The sequence below is a fragment of the Saccopteryx bilineata genome, chromosome 3, assembly GCF_036850765.1.
Source record: "Saccopteryx bilineata isolate mSacBil1 chromosome 3, mSacBil1_pri_phased_curated, whole genome shotgun sequence".
NCBI lineage: Eukaryota > Metazoa > Chordata > Mammalia > Chiroptera > Emballonuridae > Saccopteryx > Saccopteryx bilineata.
Genome location: NC_089492.1, coordinates 91,109,590 through 91,126,169, shown reverse-complemented (window position 1 = coordinate 91,126,169; position 16,580 = coordinate 91,109,590). Strand labels below are relative to the sequence as shown.

The 16,580-nt window shown below is 40.3% G+C and overlaps 1 protein-coding gene and 1 pseudogene across 1 annotated transcript in view; one reads left to right on the top strand and one right to left on the bottom strand.

Moving 5' to 3' along the window:
• Nucleotides 1-15,424, bottom strand: part of RASGRP3 (RAS guanyl releasing protein 3) — a 105,034-nt gene extending 89,610 nt beyond the window's left edge. The window contains exon 1 of the mRNA XM_066266887.1: nucleotides 15,173-15,424. The gene's annotated coding sequence lies outside the window, so the exon portion shown is untranslated. The remainder of the gene's footprint in view (nucleotides 1-15,172) is intronic.
• Nucleotides 11,059-11,187, top strand: LOC136332579 (small nucleolar RNA U3; annotated as a pseudogene).
• Nucleotides 15,425-16,580: the final 1,156 nt, after the last annotated feature.

The window sequence follows — 16,580 nt, the reverse complement described above, 5'->3', positions numbered from 1 at the left end:
CTTTTACCTGTCTGTTGTCTTTTTGCATCTAAGCTAACATGCCTTTGAAATGTCAGAGTAATCTTCTACTCCAGATGCCCCAGGATAAAGCCACCTGGCCCCAGAGCAGGAGGCCACAGAGCCCGTCATGATAATCTTGGTGCCCGCATACCACCTCTGTGTGCTGTAAATGTTAACTACCCTGTACTCGCCTACGCAACAGAAGTGTATGTCTCTCCATTTTGCTTTTTATCCAATCTCAGAGACTTCCCTGCACTGCTTCCCCGTCTCCAGTAGATTTCCTGTAACGGCCCTTACGTCTCCTCCTGTGAGCCTGATGCATAAAAGAAGCTGCAAAACTGCCATTCTCCAGAGCACTTTCTCAATCCTTTAAGATTTTGCTTCCTGACAATTGTCATCAGTTTGGCTCAAATAAACTCATAAAAATTCCCCACAGGTTTGGAGATTTCTTACATCAACAAAATAACAAAAATATAGAACCATTTTTAATTCGTTCAGCTCCACAGGTGCCAGAGGTGTGTGTGTGTGTGTGTGTGTGTGTGTGTGTGTGTGTGTGTGTGTGTGTGTTTAGAGATAAGAGGATCAGACACCCCTCCCAACCTCAACTGCTTTTCTGAAGCCTTGAAATGAACTGAAGGAAGGTTGTTCATACCAAAAATAACAAAGGGAACAAGCTTGGGGGGGAGGGGAGAGGGGGAGGGAAGTGGAATGGAGACACAGAACTGGCAAAGAGAAATCAAGTTTCCTTGCTATAACTACAGCAAAATGGTAAATGGAACGCCTGTGATGTTGTCTACCTGATGCCCCACTGTCCTGTGGAAAAGGATGAGGCTCTTCCAACTTAAAGTGAGGCCCTCAGGGCAGGGAGGGGCTCACGGCTGGGACCTCCCAGCTCCTCTGCCCCCAAAGAGGTCTGAGTCAAGGGAAAGGGGCTTCCCTGCACAGTGGGGCTGGAACCTCTGAGAAATGTGAGTGGAACCTTCGCAGGCCACCTTGGGCAACTCATCCGTTCTTCCACGGAATCTGCACATCGGGATGAATGGTTCTAATCAATCTTATCTGGAAAACAGATGGAAAATTCTTCCCAGAAGTTAATTCTTTAGTCTTTTTCCAAAAGGAGGCCGCACGGCCCCTCCCGGCTGTGTGCATCTGGCAGCCCTCTCCCAGCCTCTGTTGATTTTACACGTGTCGAGGTCCATGTGCAGGGAATTGTGGCTCAGACCGAGGAATCGGAACAGTTGTGCTGTTCATTGCCTATAACCATCATCTCCAAGTGCTCCGCCCACCCTTGTGTTCTAGGAATCTGTAGTCCTTGTCTGATCCCTGGGCTGCTAAAATAGAAACTGCATCAGATCAAGAATCAAGACAAGATTTCTCCTGGCAGCTCTGCCTTCATCTAGCAGAGGGATAGTGAGTTCATCATATTACCATTATGAGTCCCTCTTAATAATCAAAGTAGGAATGGCAATATCAGTCTCATGGATTTTCTGGAAAGCAAATAAAATTATATAGGAAAAAACATATTTTAGGAGCCCATCATGTATCGTAGGAATGTAAAGTATACTCACTTCTTATATTCATTTGTGGATGACTCTTGGGTTGTTTCTATTCTTTGGCTATTGTGAATAATTTCTGTGAACATGGATGAACTCCAGAGGGATTTCTTTAAAAGCACAAAACATGGCTCAACAAATTTATAATTAAGTTGATGACAGAAGAAATTCCTGGAATATTAACTCCTGGATAATGACTGAATAGATGGAAGAAATATCACCAAACATCATGTGATTAAATACATCAGAGGGGGCAGCAGATACAGGTGGATGGGGTTATAGTGTCCCATGACAAAGAAGTATCGTGGATGTTTTAAAGAAAATGCCCTAAAAGCTAAAGAAACTGAGAAGATAGTGAAGGGCAGGTACCTGACTGGGAGGGAGGGGAGTGGTTTCAGGTACAAACCACCCTGAACTGGTGGTATGCCTTTGAGAGCAGGTGGCACAGCCACCCAGAGAGACAGCCTCAGTTCCCAACAGGAAGAAATAAGAGGAAGGTGTTTCAGAAGAGGTAAGTCACAGGAACACATTATTCTCCTGGCCTAGACTCTTGTTCTTTGGGCTACATACATATATCATATATCAACTCTAGGTCCCTGAACCCTCTTGCTGATTAGAGACACTAACCAGTGGCCCTACTAAACCCAGATTCCTTGGCCTTGCCTGAAGGCCAGTTAATGCCTGCCTTCCCCACCCCCTTCTCATTTACTAGTGATCAGAAAAAGCAATGGTAGCAAATATAGGATCCAACAGTAAATGGTACTCATGAAGCTATAAAAACCTGGCTTGGAAAGCAAACTCTGCATACACGCCCCTCCCCCTCCTTCTCCCAATGCTAGAAGCTGCAGGGGAAATTTTAGAGCAGCGTGTTTCAACCTCTTTTTTTTTTAAATGGCACACATAAACTAATTACTAAAATTCTATGGCACACCAAAGAATACGTTGTATTTTTTGCCACTATGATCAAAAATAAAAAATAAAAATAGATATAATTTTGATTCATTTACACCAGACAGCTATTATTATGGTGGCTGTTGTCATTTTATTTTTTATTTAACAACCTAAAGGAAAAAGTCTGTCTCTGACTAAACATTCAGGTATTGCATGTTTGAAAAGTTCTTACAGCATGTCACTTGAAAACCTCTGATTTAGAGAATGACCCTAGACCTCTGCCCTTCTTTTCCCTCAGGGGAAATGAGCACAACTCTCCATCTCTTACGTTATAACTTCTCTGTCCACCTTCCTTTCTTCCACTTCTCTGCCAAATGTCCAAATATTACTTAGGGAAGTCTCACCCTATGTGGGAACCTAAAAAGCTCCTGATTATGGCTCCACACTACGAGAAGTACTAGAGGTACATCACCCTTAAGGAAAAGGCGAATCCAAAGTTTAGAAGTTAAATGACGCAGAAACGAAAAGTTCTCCACCTGAAGAGTCACGTAGATAAGGCAGTCTCTCCTTAAAAAAGAATTCCATCTATTTCCTCATTCTTCTTTAGTAAGTTTGATTTCCTGCCAACATTAATGGACAAGATAAATGTAATTGATCTTTTACGCTTGTCCTGGCACCTGGTGCGGCAGCCGGCACTGCCTGGGTTCTCTGTCAGAGCTTGTTGCTTCTGACAGAACGAGACTGTAGGTTGATTCAATGTATTCTTTTTCTGTTTTGGTTAATAATTAATATAGTATTAATGTAACATAATTACTAACATAATATTAATATATGGTTAATATATTAGTGTAGAAACAATATGTTAATAATATTTCATTGTAAATGCATTGTAGTAATTTAATAATACATATGTATAATAAATTATAATGATGTAATAAAGAATAATAACAAGACATTGTAAAAACATTGTAATAATTTTATGGTAAGTATATGGCATTTTAGGTGCACATACCAGTCACTATTTATAACTTTGTTTCCATGGGGAAAGTGAAAAGTGAATTCAGAGGGCCAAGAATGATTCTTAAAAACAAGGTTTTGGAGCACCGCCAATTTGTAAATCATGCAATAGATGGTCATTATTCATACTTTAAATGACTTTAACTTTTATTTTGATTTTAGAATTTTCTGACTGCTTTAACTCTAACTTCATAACCAAACCCTGACAGAATAAGAAATGAACCCAAATATGATTGTTTCAGCTGGCTCGCCTCATTGCCAGCACCTCAGGGGTCCGTGTTCCCGGTCTCTGCCGCTGGCAGGGCTGCAAGAACCTACAATGTCTTTTAGCTTTATCCACTTCCACCAGTGCTATTTTTGTATCGCCATATTTAGCACACAGAGCTATCTTTATCACTCCAGCTGACTGCCATGAGAGTCTCCAGGGCAGAGAAGTTATACAAGATTATGGAGGCATACTTCCTACCCTGCAAAGAAGACAATGCAGAATGCAGAAAAGACATCAGCAAGCAGTCACAATGTTAGAACTGTGTGTGTGTGTGTGTGTGTGTGTGTGTGTGTGTGAGAGAGAGAGAGAGAGAGAGAGAGAGAGAGAGAGATGCCAAAGATTTCTTTCCTGGTACTAAATTTTCTATATCAGTAAGAGCACAATGTCTATAATACTTCCTGGAAGTTAATTTTAGCCTGTATAATGTAATCTATTTCTATGCCTAAATTCACTTGAAAACATTACAATAAAATACAGTTTCTTATAATCATAGAGTCCAGACTTCAGAATTAGGAGTTTGTTAAGACTTCTATCATCCTTATTCTCAATTGGAGCAATCCATAATTACCCAGCCTAAGTAGTTGGACAGTTCTAATAGGCCAAAATTCAAAAATTGCTGATCCTTGCTTTTCAATTATTCAGCTTTAGCAGATACCCCTTTTGGGTATTCAGCCTGCTGAATGTATCATAATGGAGAAGAGATGAGTCCTGAACAGACAGTAGTATCTCACAGCCCAAACTTCAAACGCTGTTTATGTAACTGGTAGCACTATAGCTCTTCTGTTTAGATCTGGACCATCCAGTACAATAGCCACTAGGCATCTGAAGCTACTGAGCACAATGAAATGAGGCTTATCTGAACTGAGTTATGTAGCAATCGTGAAATACACACTGGATTTCAAAGACGTGATACAAAAGAAATAATGTAAAACATCTGTGAATTATCTTTTATATTGATTGCATGTTAAAATGATAATATTTCAGATATGTGAGTTAAACAAACTATCTTCTTAAAATTAATTTTACCTCTTCTTTTTATTTTCTTAATGTGGCCACTAGAAAATATGACATACGTGGCTCTCATTTGTGGCTTACATTATCTGTCTACTGGACAGCGCTGGTCTAGAGGCCATGACCAGTAAGTGGTCCTTAAGATTGGAAGTCAGAGTTGCTACAGAATTTTGCTCCAAATCAGGCTTATCAGAGGAGAATAGGACTTAGAATAAAGGTTAAATCAGCTCCTGTGTCTTTAGTTCTCTCATCCAAAGAATTTTAATAGTACCCAGCAGGACAGTTAAATGTCTTGGACACAGCAAGAGAGAAATGTTACCTCGGTGTATGTAATACTTGCCTTACTTTACCCTTTCCTAATTGATAACACAGCCCTCATTTTCATCTCAGCCGTTATTAATTGTGCTCATTTCACAGCGTGGAAACTGGAGAGTGACTTATTAATTCACTTGTTTTGTATCTTTGTTGTTTGTTCCCCTCTCCATTGCTGATAAAATGAAGACTGGGAATCATTTTGCAGAACATAGAAACATGAATTCAAAGTTCAATGTAAAATAAAACTTTTTAAGACTCTATGTATGGCCAGCAAGTGGCAAATTGTCAATACAGGAGCAGTATTACCGAACATGAGCACAGGGAGTTCACATTAACCCTGAATACTAATATACATGAAAAATTCAGTATCAAATCCATGACGTGGGATTACCAGATTACTGAATTAAAAACATATTGGGGGTCATTGCTGCCAGCAAAGAATTGTGTAACTTCTGGTAAAAACAATGGTGATTTCAGGAGTAGGCTGAGAACAAAACAATAATATATTTGTAATGTTCTCAAACTGTAGCATGAGACTGGCTCCATTGCGTTTCCCAGTCTGATTTGCTGACCATCTTGTCTACCCATAATTGTTTTCTGCCATTCATTTCCTCCAATTGTCAATTATTGCTAAAACAATTATGAAAAAAAAAATAGAGTGTGTGTCTTTGTTTCCTGTTGCTGATGAATCCAGTGAAGTCACAGACCAGGCTAGTGCATCATAATCTTTTCCATTACAATGAATTACGCTGTCACAAACAGGATACAGCTCTTTATCCAGCAAAGAGACTGTAAATTGGAGTTGAATTAGCACAAATATGATTGTCAGCGATGACAGCAAGAAATTAGAGCACTGGGACTTTGCTCTCCACTTTTTAAAAACAAACTGGTTTTTGTTCCTGATAATAGAAGTTGTACATGCTTAGCCTGGATTGGAGACAAAGTAGAAAATAAAAATCATCATTACCCCATTGACCAGAGATTTCTAGTGTTAACATTTTGGTATATGAATTTTTAATTCTTAGCTCTTTTTCCTATGTACATATAAAATTTTTAAGAAAATAAGTCTGAAGTCATATGACCCTGAACACTCCCGATCTCGTCTGATCTCCGAAGCTAAGCATGGTCGGGCCTGGTTAGTACATGAGAAAGCAGTCAAGGAACAGCGAAGATGCAGCAACAAAGAAGTGATGCTTCTCATTTCTCTCCCTTCCTGTCTGTCTGTCCCTATCTCTCTCTCTCTCTCACTAAAAAAACAAAACAAAAAAGACGTCATACCATGTATATAATATTTTGCCTTTTCTTTTTCACCTAACATTAATTATGAATAGTTTCCAATGCCATTAACTGTTTTAACATAATTTAATGGCTATATAAACTCCATATTATGAAATACTATTTAACAATTTCCCAATTTTGTAATTCATCCAAACTTTGTTACAAATAAACATTCTTTACATACATTTTTTTCTCAATCTATGAATATTTCCCTAAGATACAGTCCTATATGATATTCACTTTTTACTAAGACATATAAAGTGTATTTTCAGATATTTAGAAAAAAGGTCTAGGATATTTTCTTAACAATAAGACACATGTACATTAAAAGTCTTATAACTGCCCTCGCCAGTTGGCGCAGTGGTAGAGTGTCGGCCTGTCATGTGGAAGTCTCGGGTTTGATTCCTGGTAAGGGCACACAGGAGAAGATACCATCTGCTTCCCCACCCCTCCTGCTTCTTTCTCTCTCTCCCTCTCCCCCTCCTGCAGCCATGGCTCTAATGGTTCAAGCAAAGCTGGCCCCAGGCACTGAGGATGGCTCCATGGCTTCGCCTCAGGAGCTAAAATAACTCAGTTGCTGAGCAACAGAGCCATGGTCCCAGAGCATCGCCCCAATAGGGGGCTTGTCAGGTGGATCCCGGTCAGGGCACATGTGGGAGTCTGTCTCTCTGCCTCCCTGCCTCAACTTAAATTTTTTTTAAAGTTTAATAACCAAACTTGATATATGTCCCTTCATAACAAGATAAAGAAGTGAAATACTTTTCCTAGACAATGTTCCATGTGCACTTAAATAGAATAATATTCTACTGCTTTGAGGTGAAATGTTCTAAAAATATCAATTAAATCCATCTGGTCTAGTGTGTCATTTAAGGTTGCTGTTTCTTTGCTGATTTTCTCTTTGGAAGATCTGTCCACTAATGTCACCGGGGTAGTAGAGTCCCCTACTATGACTGTAGTTTGTTGATCCCTTTATGTCCACCAAGATTTTCTTTATATCTATAGGTGCTCTTAGGTTGGGTGAATAAATGTTTACCAAGTTATATCCTTTTGTTGGATTGCACTCTTTATCATAATGTAATGTTCTTCTTTGTCTTTTATTAGAGCCTTTGTTTTAAAGTCTATTTTGTTTAATATTAGTATTGGTATTCTACCTTTTTTTTCATTTGCATAGAATATCTTTTTTCCATCTTCTATCCCTTTACTTTCAGTGCCTTTCATTCTGAGGCGGACCTCTTATGGATAGCATATACTGTATAGGTGTCTTCTTTTCCTATCCATTCAGCTGCCCTATGTCTTTTGATTGGAGCATTTAGCCATTTATATTTAAAGTGATTATTAATAGGTATGTATTTATTGCCGTTTTATTCTTTATAACTATGTCTCTTTCTCTTTCTTCTTCTTGAAGAAGATTCTTTAACATTCATTTCTTGTAATACAGGTTTGGTGGTAATGAATTCCTTTAGTTATTTCTTATCTGGAAAGCTCTTTATTCTCCTGTAATTTTAAGTGATAGCCTTGCTGAGTAGAGCAGTCATGGTTGTAGGTCCTTGCTTTTCATCTCTTTGAATATTTCATGCCACTCTCTTCTGGCCTGCAATGCTTCTCTTGAAAAATAAGCTGACAGCTCCCTTGTAAGTCTTTCTCTTGCTGCTTTTAAGAGTTTCTCTTTGTCTCTGACATTTGCCATTTTAATTATGATGTATCCTGGTGTGGGCCTCTTTGGGTTCATCTTGTTTGGGACTCTCTGTGCTTCTCAGGCTTGTGTGTCTTTTTCCTTTGCCAGGTTAGAAAATTTTTCAGTCATTATTTCTTCAAATAGGTTTTCAATCCCTTGCTCTCTTCTCTTTTTGGTACCCCCATAATGCAGATGTTGTAACGCCTGATGTTGTCCAAGAGATCCATTACATTATCCTCATTTTTTAAAATTATTTTTTCTTTTTGCTTCTCTAGGTGTTTTCTGCTACCTTGTCTTTCAAATCACTGATCTGATCCTCTGCTTCATGTAACATACTGTTGATTCTTGTGTATTCTTCTTTTCAGATACTGTATTCATTTCTGACTGGTTCTTTATGGTTTGTATGTCCTCTTTTATGCTTACTATCACTTTGTTTAAGTTCTCACTGAGTTCATTCATTTTTTACCTAACTTCCATTAGTATTCTAATAACCATAGTTTTGAATTCAGTACCTGGTAGGTTGCTTGTCTCCGTTTCATTTAGTTCCTTTTCTGGAGATTTCTCCTTTTCTCTCATTGGGGCATGTTTCTTTGTCTCCCCATGTTGGCTGCCTATCTGTAATTGTGTCTGTGTATTAGCAGGTCTGCTATGTCTCTTAGTCTTGGTAGGGTGGTCTCATGTAGTAGCTGTCCTGTGGAGCTCTGCAGCACAGTTTCCCGTATCACCTGAGCAAGGTGTTCCAGGAATGTTCCTTGTGAAGGTTATGTGAAGCCTCGTGTTGTGGTTAAGTCTTGATTGCTGTTGGCCTCTCTGTAATCAGGGATCAACTCTTAGCTGCCTGGCTGTGAGAATTAGCCCCAACCATTGTGTACAGCTGCTCTGTGGTTGCTGACCACACAAAGCAAAAATTTCCCCAGCAGGGGCCATCTTCCTTTGGCTATGCCATTTATGGAGGTAGTTGGGTCCTGCTCTAATGTGGACTGAAGCCTGTCACTGGTTGTGTTGGTTCTGGGTCTCTCAGGAAGGACTCCAGTGTAAGTCAATGTCAGACACTGCTTATGACTGGCCCTGGGCAACCTGTTTGGAGCTACAAAGCAATCCACAGTTTGTGGCTGCCTGTGCTGGGCCCGGATGTGTGTGGGAAAGGCCAAATGCACACCAAGGCTGGTTTCCACCAGCAGCAAGCCTAGGGAAGGTCAGAAAAAGGTCCATGGAACCCCAAAATCTGCCTCTGCATATTGGCTGCCTATTAGGCTCAGTTCCTGAAAGAGCTCCAGTGGTAATCAAGTGGCATAAGGTAGATTCTCAGTGAATCGCAGAGTACAGGAGAATGGTGTTTACCAGATTGATACGGGTTTAAACTTAATGCCAGTGCTGGTTCTGGGGCCACTCAGCAAAAGTCCCAGGGTACACCAAAGCTTGATGCCACCCACCAGGTACATGCAAACCTTTGTGGTGAGGTGGGATCTCAGGGAGTTGTCAGGGTGAAGCCAGTAGAGTTCATCAGGCCTAAAGAGACCAAAATTTGGCTGTGTGAAGGGAGAACTCTGCAAGGGGAAAATGGTCCCTGTCTAGAGCCACACATTCAGTCTGTCTTAGATTCTCCCCGGACCTCCTATAGAGTCTGACTCAGCAGGACAGGGCTGCTGGAAGTAAGGAGGCTTAGGCTAGCTGATATCCCATGATGGGGTGGTGCCAGCCAGGCTCACAGGAAGGTGGAGGCAATGGCCCCTGTCCCAGAGCCACACAATTCAGTCTCTGCCCAGACTTCTACACCCTGGGCCCAGGCAGCTGACTGCTCTGCAGGGCCGGATGACAGGAATGGAGAGTGGGGCTATTGTATTCTCCTAGACTAATGCTATAGGAAGGGCGTGCTCCACCCAATAGATGGCAGCTGTGGGGTGGGGAGGGACTCAGCACAGGCAGTTGTCCCTTCAGCTCTCTCCCTAGAACCACAAACCCCAATCTCTCCTCACACAGCCCTAATCTGCTCTGCCCTCCCTCCGCCAGAGCCCTGAGTGAATGGCTACGAAGGAGATTTTGTGTGCTAGCCCTTTGTTTTTTATTTTTTATTTTTTTTATTATTTTTTTTGTATTTTTCTGAAGCTGGAAACGGGGAGAGACAGTCAGACAGACTCCCGCATGCGCCCGACCAGGATCCACCCGGCACGCTCACCAGGGGCAATGCTCTGCCCAACAGGGGGCAATGCTCTGCCCCTCCAGGGCGTCGCTCTGCTGCGACCAGAGCCACTCTAGTGCCTGGGGCAGCGGCCAAGGAGCCATCCCCAGCGCCCGGGCCATCTTTGCTCCAATAGAGCCTTGGCTGCAGGAGGGGAAGAGAGAGACAGAGAGGAAGGAGGGGGGGTGGAGAAGCAAATGGGCGCTTCTCCTATGTGCCCTGGCCGGGAATCGAACCCGGGTCCCCCACACGCCAGGCCGACACTCTACCACTGAGCCAACCGGCCAGGGCCTGTGCTAGCCCTTTAAAAGGGCACCTGGGTCTCTAGCAGATCTTTGTCTCTCCCTGGAGGTCAGAATCCCTGCTGGTTTTCATATTCAGATGTTACATGGGCTCTTCTTCCTGGCTCTGGTGCTCTGGGCTGCGAAACTTGGCCTAGGGTTGAGATCCCATGCTCCTGGAGGGGCAGAATCATTGCAGCTGAGATGACCTCTCCACCCTCCCCACCAGTGTCGATGTGGCTTCCTCTGTAAATCCTTGCTTATAAGAGTTAAGCTAGTCTTCAGTTGGTTATTCAGGCTGATTATTCTATATTTTAGTTGTAATTGCAGTTTGATCTTGGGAGGAGGTGAGTGCACCTTCCACCTAGGCCACCTCCATCTTGGATCTCGACAAGTAAAATACTTTTAATGACTATGTTTAAGATAAATCTAAGCTGGTCTTAAACTTTGGGTTAGCCAGCAGAAAGGGTGTATGTAAATTCCATAAAGTTCTTTACTAGAATCTCCTAGCACAAATTAGTCTCTAAGTTAGGAGTCTACAGGTGATTTTCCAGTGATTCTGCAAACTCTTGGTTTCTTAAGGAGCTTGCAAGACTATACTTTCAAGGATCATTTCTATAGTTTGTTACTAAGGAGCTTGCTTCTAACAGCTTGGCTGTGCTGTCCCTGGCCTGAGCTGAGCATTATTACCTCATACTGCCACTAGAGGGCAGACAGGGACTGAGAGAGAGGAGTTTATCATCTGGTCCCGTTTTCTCTTCAGCATAATTTCACCAAATAAATGAGGAGAAATTGAAAAAGAGGCACTGAAGGGAAAATAATATAGGTAATAAATAAAAAAGATCTCTGCATACAAACTATTCCCTTTTCCTCAGAGATTAACCAAAAGGTGCAGAATTCTTAAGGCTGCCACAAGTAGGAACTAAAGACCAGTCATCTTGTTTAAAACTTCGGTTATAGCACAAGCAATTGGTGCCCTTACATATTTGCTGATATAGAAAGTGAATCTAGTGCAGATACTCGACATTCTCTCTGGGAATTAGCAGAAACATGAACTTTGTCCTCATACACACCTGGGTTCCATTTTCTATCTCTCTCCCTAGCTTGACAATCATGAACAAGTTCTCAACCTCTCTGAGCCTCTGTTTTATCATCCATAAAATGTGACTAGCAATGGCACCTGCTCATAAGTGGTTGTGAGTGTTACATAACAGAATGGATACGAAAGTCTTGACATACAGTAAGTGCTCAATAATCAATGCTGGCCATTGGTATTATTTCTGGTTCTCACCCTCCTCCTAAACTGTTCCCCATTTCCAACTGTCTGCTTATTATTTGTACCTAATTATCCCATCATTGTGTCCAATTTAATATGTCTGAAATCAAAATCCTTGTCTCCTTTACTAATTCCCTGACCAGCTACTATCTCATTGATTGCATATTCCTTCAAATGGGCATAAAACATATCAGCCTCTCTAACACTTCCTCTCCTTCTATAACCATATTCAATTAGCTTACAAAACAAGTCCATCTGCTCTCTGAATCGGCTCCTTTTGTTTGTCACTAGTACCCAGGACTCGGCCTCAGAGACCTGGGTCTCTTTGCACCCAGGTCCTGCCTCAAATGGACAGATCTTACTGATGTCATTTCCCTTTTCAAAACCCCTCAGTGGCTCTCAACTGCTTTAAATTAGATCCTAAACCCCTTTGTCTGGCATTGCAGTCCCATCGCAGTCTGACCCCAACTTCCTCCAGATGCTTCTCTCTCACTCCATATGCCCACTGCCTCTGCTCCCCTCAGGCTGGTTGGCGCACAGTTCCCTGGAATAGTTGCCCGAGTCAGTAAATAAAAATAGGACACTCAGTTACATGTGAATCAGATAAACAACAAATAATATTTTGTATAAGTATGCCCCATGCAATGGGCCTCATACACACCTGTGCAATAGGGCATACTTTCACTTAAAAAAAAAAAGTGTATGTCCTTTATCTAAAATTCACATCTAAGTGGGAATCATGTATTTGATCTGGCAACCCAAATACTCCTGTCTCTGCCCATGTGCACAGCTCCATTCTTGTCTTGGATGCTCTTATCCTGTGCTGTACTCATCACACCTCCTCTGCCCTTCCAGGCCCAGATGAACCTCATCTCTCCATGGAGCCTGCCTGGATCAGGCCTTTCTTATCTAGTACTCATTCTCCACTTCATTCATTTGGTTCCATATATAGGATGACTTGTACCCTCTGTAATTCCCTTTCTCCAAGTAAATGTTGTTTAGGGATTGTATTATAAGTAGAATTTAAATTTTTTGTTTATTTATTGATCTTTAGAGAGAGAGGAAGGGAGATAGATAGAGAGACATCAATTTGTTGTTCCACTCATTCATGCCGTCATTGGTTAATTCCTGTATGTGCCCTGACCTGGGATCGAACCCACAACCTCGGCATGTTAGGACAATGCTCTAACCAACTGAGCCAAGTAGGAGAATTTAATAAACATGGTGTGGTGGTATGGTGCTGCTGCTGACCTAATATAATAATATAGGATGTGAGGGGGTGAAAGCATAGGAAAAACACCTCCAGAGGCCACTAGCCTGAATTTAAGGTGCTTATAGGCTCAAAAATCCCTATGTGACTCCCTCTCCCCATACAGCATCAGGCCAGGTACGCATGGCTGCCCAGCCCAGGCTTGCTTCTCCCTACACCTTCCTCCAACACATCTTACAAACTGTGCATTCATTTTGCTGACATCCAAATTTCTCACCACTTAACACCATTTTCTCAGTAATCTGATTTTGCTTATATTTAAATGTGAGGGCCAGGGGTAACCTGTAATCACAGAGCAATTATAGCAGTGTCGCTGGAAAACAAGAAAGAAATTTCTATTTAATTGATAGAGAAGCTAAAATAATTGGCAGTTTTTCCTGAAACTAGCAAACTCTAATAACATAACATATTCTCAGGAGTTTGAGAATACATCAAGAAATCTGTAAAACTGTTAAGCAATTCACAAGAAATCTATTTTACATAACTGGTATTTCACGGATACATTTATAAGCATCTCTGGGCACTCAGAAACCAAAAACCAACAATAAAATATCTCAGAGTACAAAAATATATTCTTAGAATAAAATATATAGCATGATTGTATCTGTTATTTACCTCTTCAATGGTGTTTAAAATATTTTTATTCTCATCATATAAACGTACAAATGTGTCAAATGAGAAAGTTGTTTTGAAACTGTAAGGGGAAGGAGTTTAACGTTAACAGGATCACTGTAGACAACATCTCTCTCTCTAGACCCAGGTGGAGTGGCAATTAATTAGGCTACCTTAGATTTCACTTTGTGGAAATAATAAAATGGATTCAGAATCAACTTTGGAACCCTCAAATGTCCTGGAGATAAGTGCTAAGACTTTTTCCTATTTAATTCTTCAAATCGATACTTTTATTATTTCCTTCTATGTTCAACATCCTAAATTTAACTAAAAAAATATTGCTCTTTCCATTCAAGAACATTACACTTTGCCACAGTTTCCGTGGAATGAATTATCACTTTCTAATCAGAAAAAATAACCCTTAGGTTCTCCCAGCAAAGAGAACAGCCAGTGAAATCCACACTCAGACAGACCAAGCCTGGGCCTCCCGTGCCAGTGCAATCTGGCTGGCTCAGCTTTTCTGGCCTCCAGTTTTGCTATCTTCTTATGACAGATTCTAAACATACCGATCTCAAACATGGAAAAGCCAAAATAATGGCAACATATTTCCTTCTGTTCTTCCTTTTCAATAAACCACCAGAACCCTAGTCCTTTGTTCCACATTGCGGTCACATTAATCAAGTTAACTGCAAGGCACAGTGGATGCAAATACGGTGCATCATTTAAACAAACGCACTTCTTTGATGTTGAGGAATGTTAAAAGAATTCGGAATGTCCCTAGGAGCTTTTCAAGTTCTTCTAGGCAGCATCAACTGCTCTTGGATTTCATCAGTTCCTTTTCTACCTTTCCACTTCCAAAACCAGCCACATTTTTCAGGCCCCTCAGAAAATATACGTTGAATAAATGTTTTGAGAAACGAACTTAAGTGTAAATATATAATTATTGTGAACAGTTTCTATCACTGGAGCTATTCACTGATATGTTTGCGCTTCTAGAAGGTTCTCCTTTGTAAATGAATGTCCCAGAGAAGAAGCTTTGTATTTTAAAAAAATTATCTTCACTTCATTTTACACAAAATTGAAATTTTGGTTAAATAAATTTTCTAAGATTGACCATTTGTACTTGATGGCCCAGTAAATATATTCTAAAGCAGTACTGATCAAAGAAATGGTACATGGTTTCTAAATCAGCATTTCGAAAAGGTAGAAAAAGAGGCAAATATCCAGAATTTATTTTTTATAAATAATCTTCAATGAACTTATTTATACTATTTAATACCCTGGTAATAACGAAACAAAGGAACACTTAGTGGAGATAAATTTATCTTAAGGAAACAACTACTTTTAAAAAATATTTGTTATTGTTAAAAACTGAAGATTTCATAATTGAGGCTGATTTCTACATTGCTTCAGAGATGTAAGCAAAGCTCAGTGGAAAGTTATATAAGGATCTGCTCTCAAATCATATATACTATCTGTAGCTAATATCCTAGTTCATAACATGCAGACAGGCACAATAATAGACGGTCTTAAAATTTTCACTTACCTTACCTCCCAGGCCTGGAATCATTTCAAGTTCATCTCTCTACTGAATCGTCTTTCTTTCCACTTCACCAACCTCTAACGAGTTTCTCTTCCACGTGTCTAAATGCCTAGAGATCCCTGATCTCTCTTCTAAAATGCTGTCATTGCCTCCATTGCCCAAATCCAGTTCAAAAATAGGGAGAGGAAAACAAAATCAAATTTGCAAGCTGTTTACGCCTAACAACGACAGTGAAGCCGCTAAGCTTTGAGCTCAATGAATTAAAAGGTTGTTTGGCTAAATGGCAGGCACACTTCCTGCTATTCTTTCTGAACTTCGTTTTCCTGCCTCCAGTGGAGCTTTTTCCTTTCCTGGGCTATAAATAGGCTGGTCCTAAGAGTACTGAGGAAAGAAGAAGGCAGGAAATGCATCTGATTTCAAAAAGCAGTCTTAGGTGTATGTGTGTTTCTTTCAAGTAAATACCAACAAACAAGCTAAGGAAAATCCAGTTTTGCTAGTGCGCCATACTCAACATTTTCTTTAATTTCTTAGAGTCTCAGTTTCTCTATAAATTAACATTTACCATAAGCAAAGCTTAGGCTTGGAGATGTATTGTTTTCTATGTAAAATACCCTGAACAAAACTGTATCCAATCCTTCATTTCCCAAAGGAATGCCATATACTGTAAATTGAATTTCCTCAGGGAAATTTGGGAGGGGGCAAAAAAATGGATGATAGTACATTTGTATCTTTAAATTCAAAAAGAGGTGATGTACTTCTTGAGGCAAGGTTCAACAAAAGGAGGAATTCATTAGGTGAACAAGAAAAGTACACTTTTGCTTAAAAGCAGTTACAAACTTGAGTTTATAAACCGTTCATTCATCTGCACTCAACTAATAGACTGACCACAGTCTTGCTACTCAAAGATGTTTAACTTCTCATAATTACGACACAAACTAAAATAAAAAATTAGATGTCACTTTTCACATATCATATTGGCAGATCAACATTTTGGATATTGCCTGATACGTGTGGAGGAGTAAGTGTCCATATAGTAGGATATGGAAGTGTAGGCTGGCATGGGCAATTTGGAGGGCAATTCTCAAATTCTTTCAAAACATTAAGTGCATCTACTCTAACAAGGACTCCAACATGGTTTTGTGAATGGAGAATGTAGATCTGGGATGGGGGACAGTTTAGTTCATGATATACATACTTCGTACTCTTTTAATTTTTATACTGTATGTGTTTAAAACATCAATGTGCCAAACAGACTCTTTAGAAATGGTATTACTTTACACAATTCTATTAGATATCTATTTATTATATATCTACTGATCATCCTACCCGTAATGCTGTCAAAAAGCTGCTCTTTACTTTGGGGCAATATTTTAAGGAGCTATACAGGGATAGCTAGAAAATTTCTTGAAAG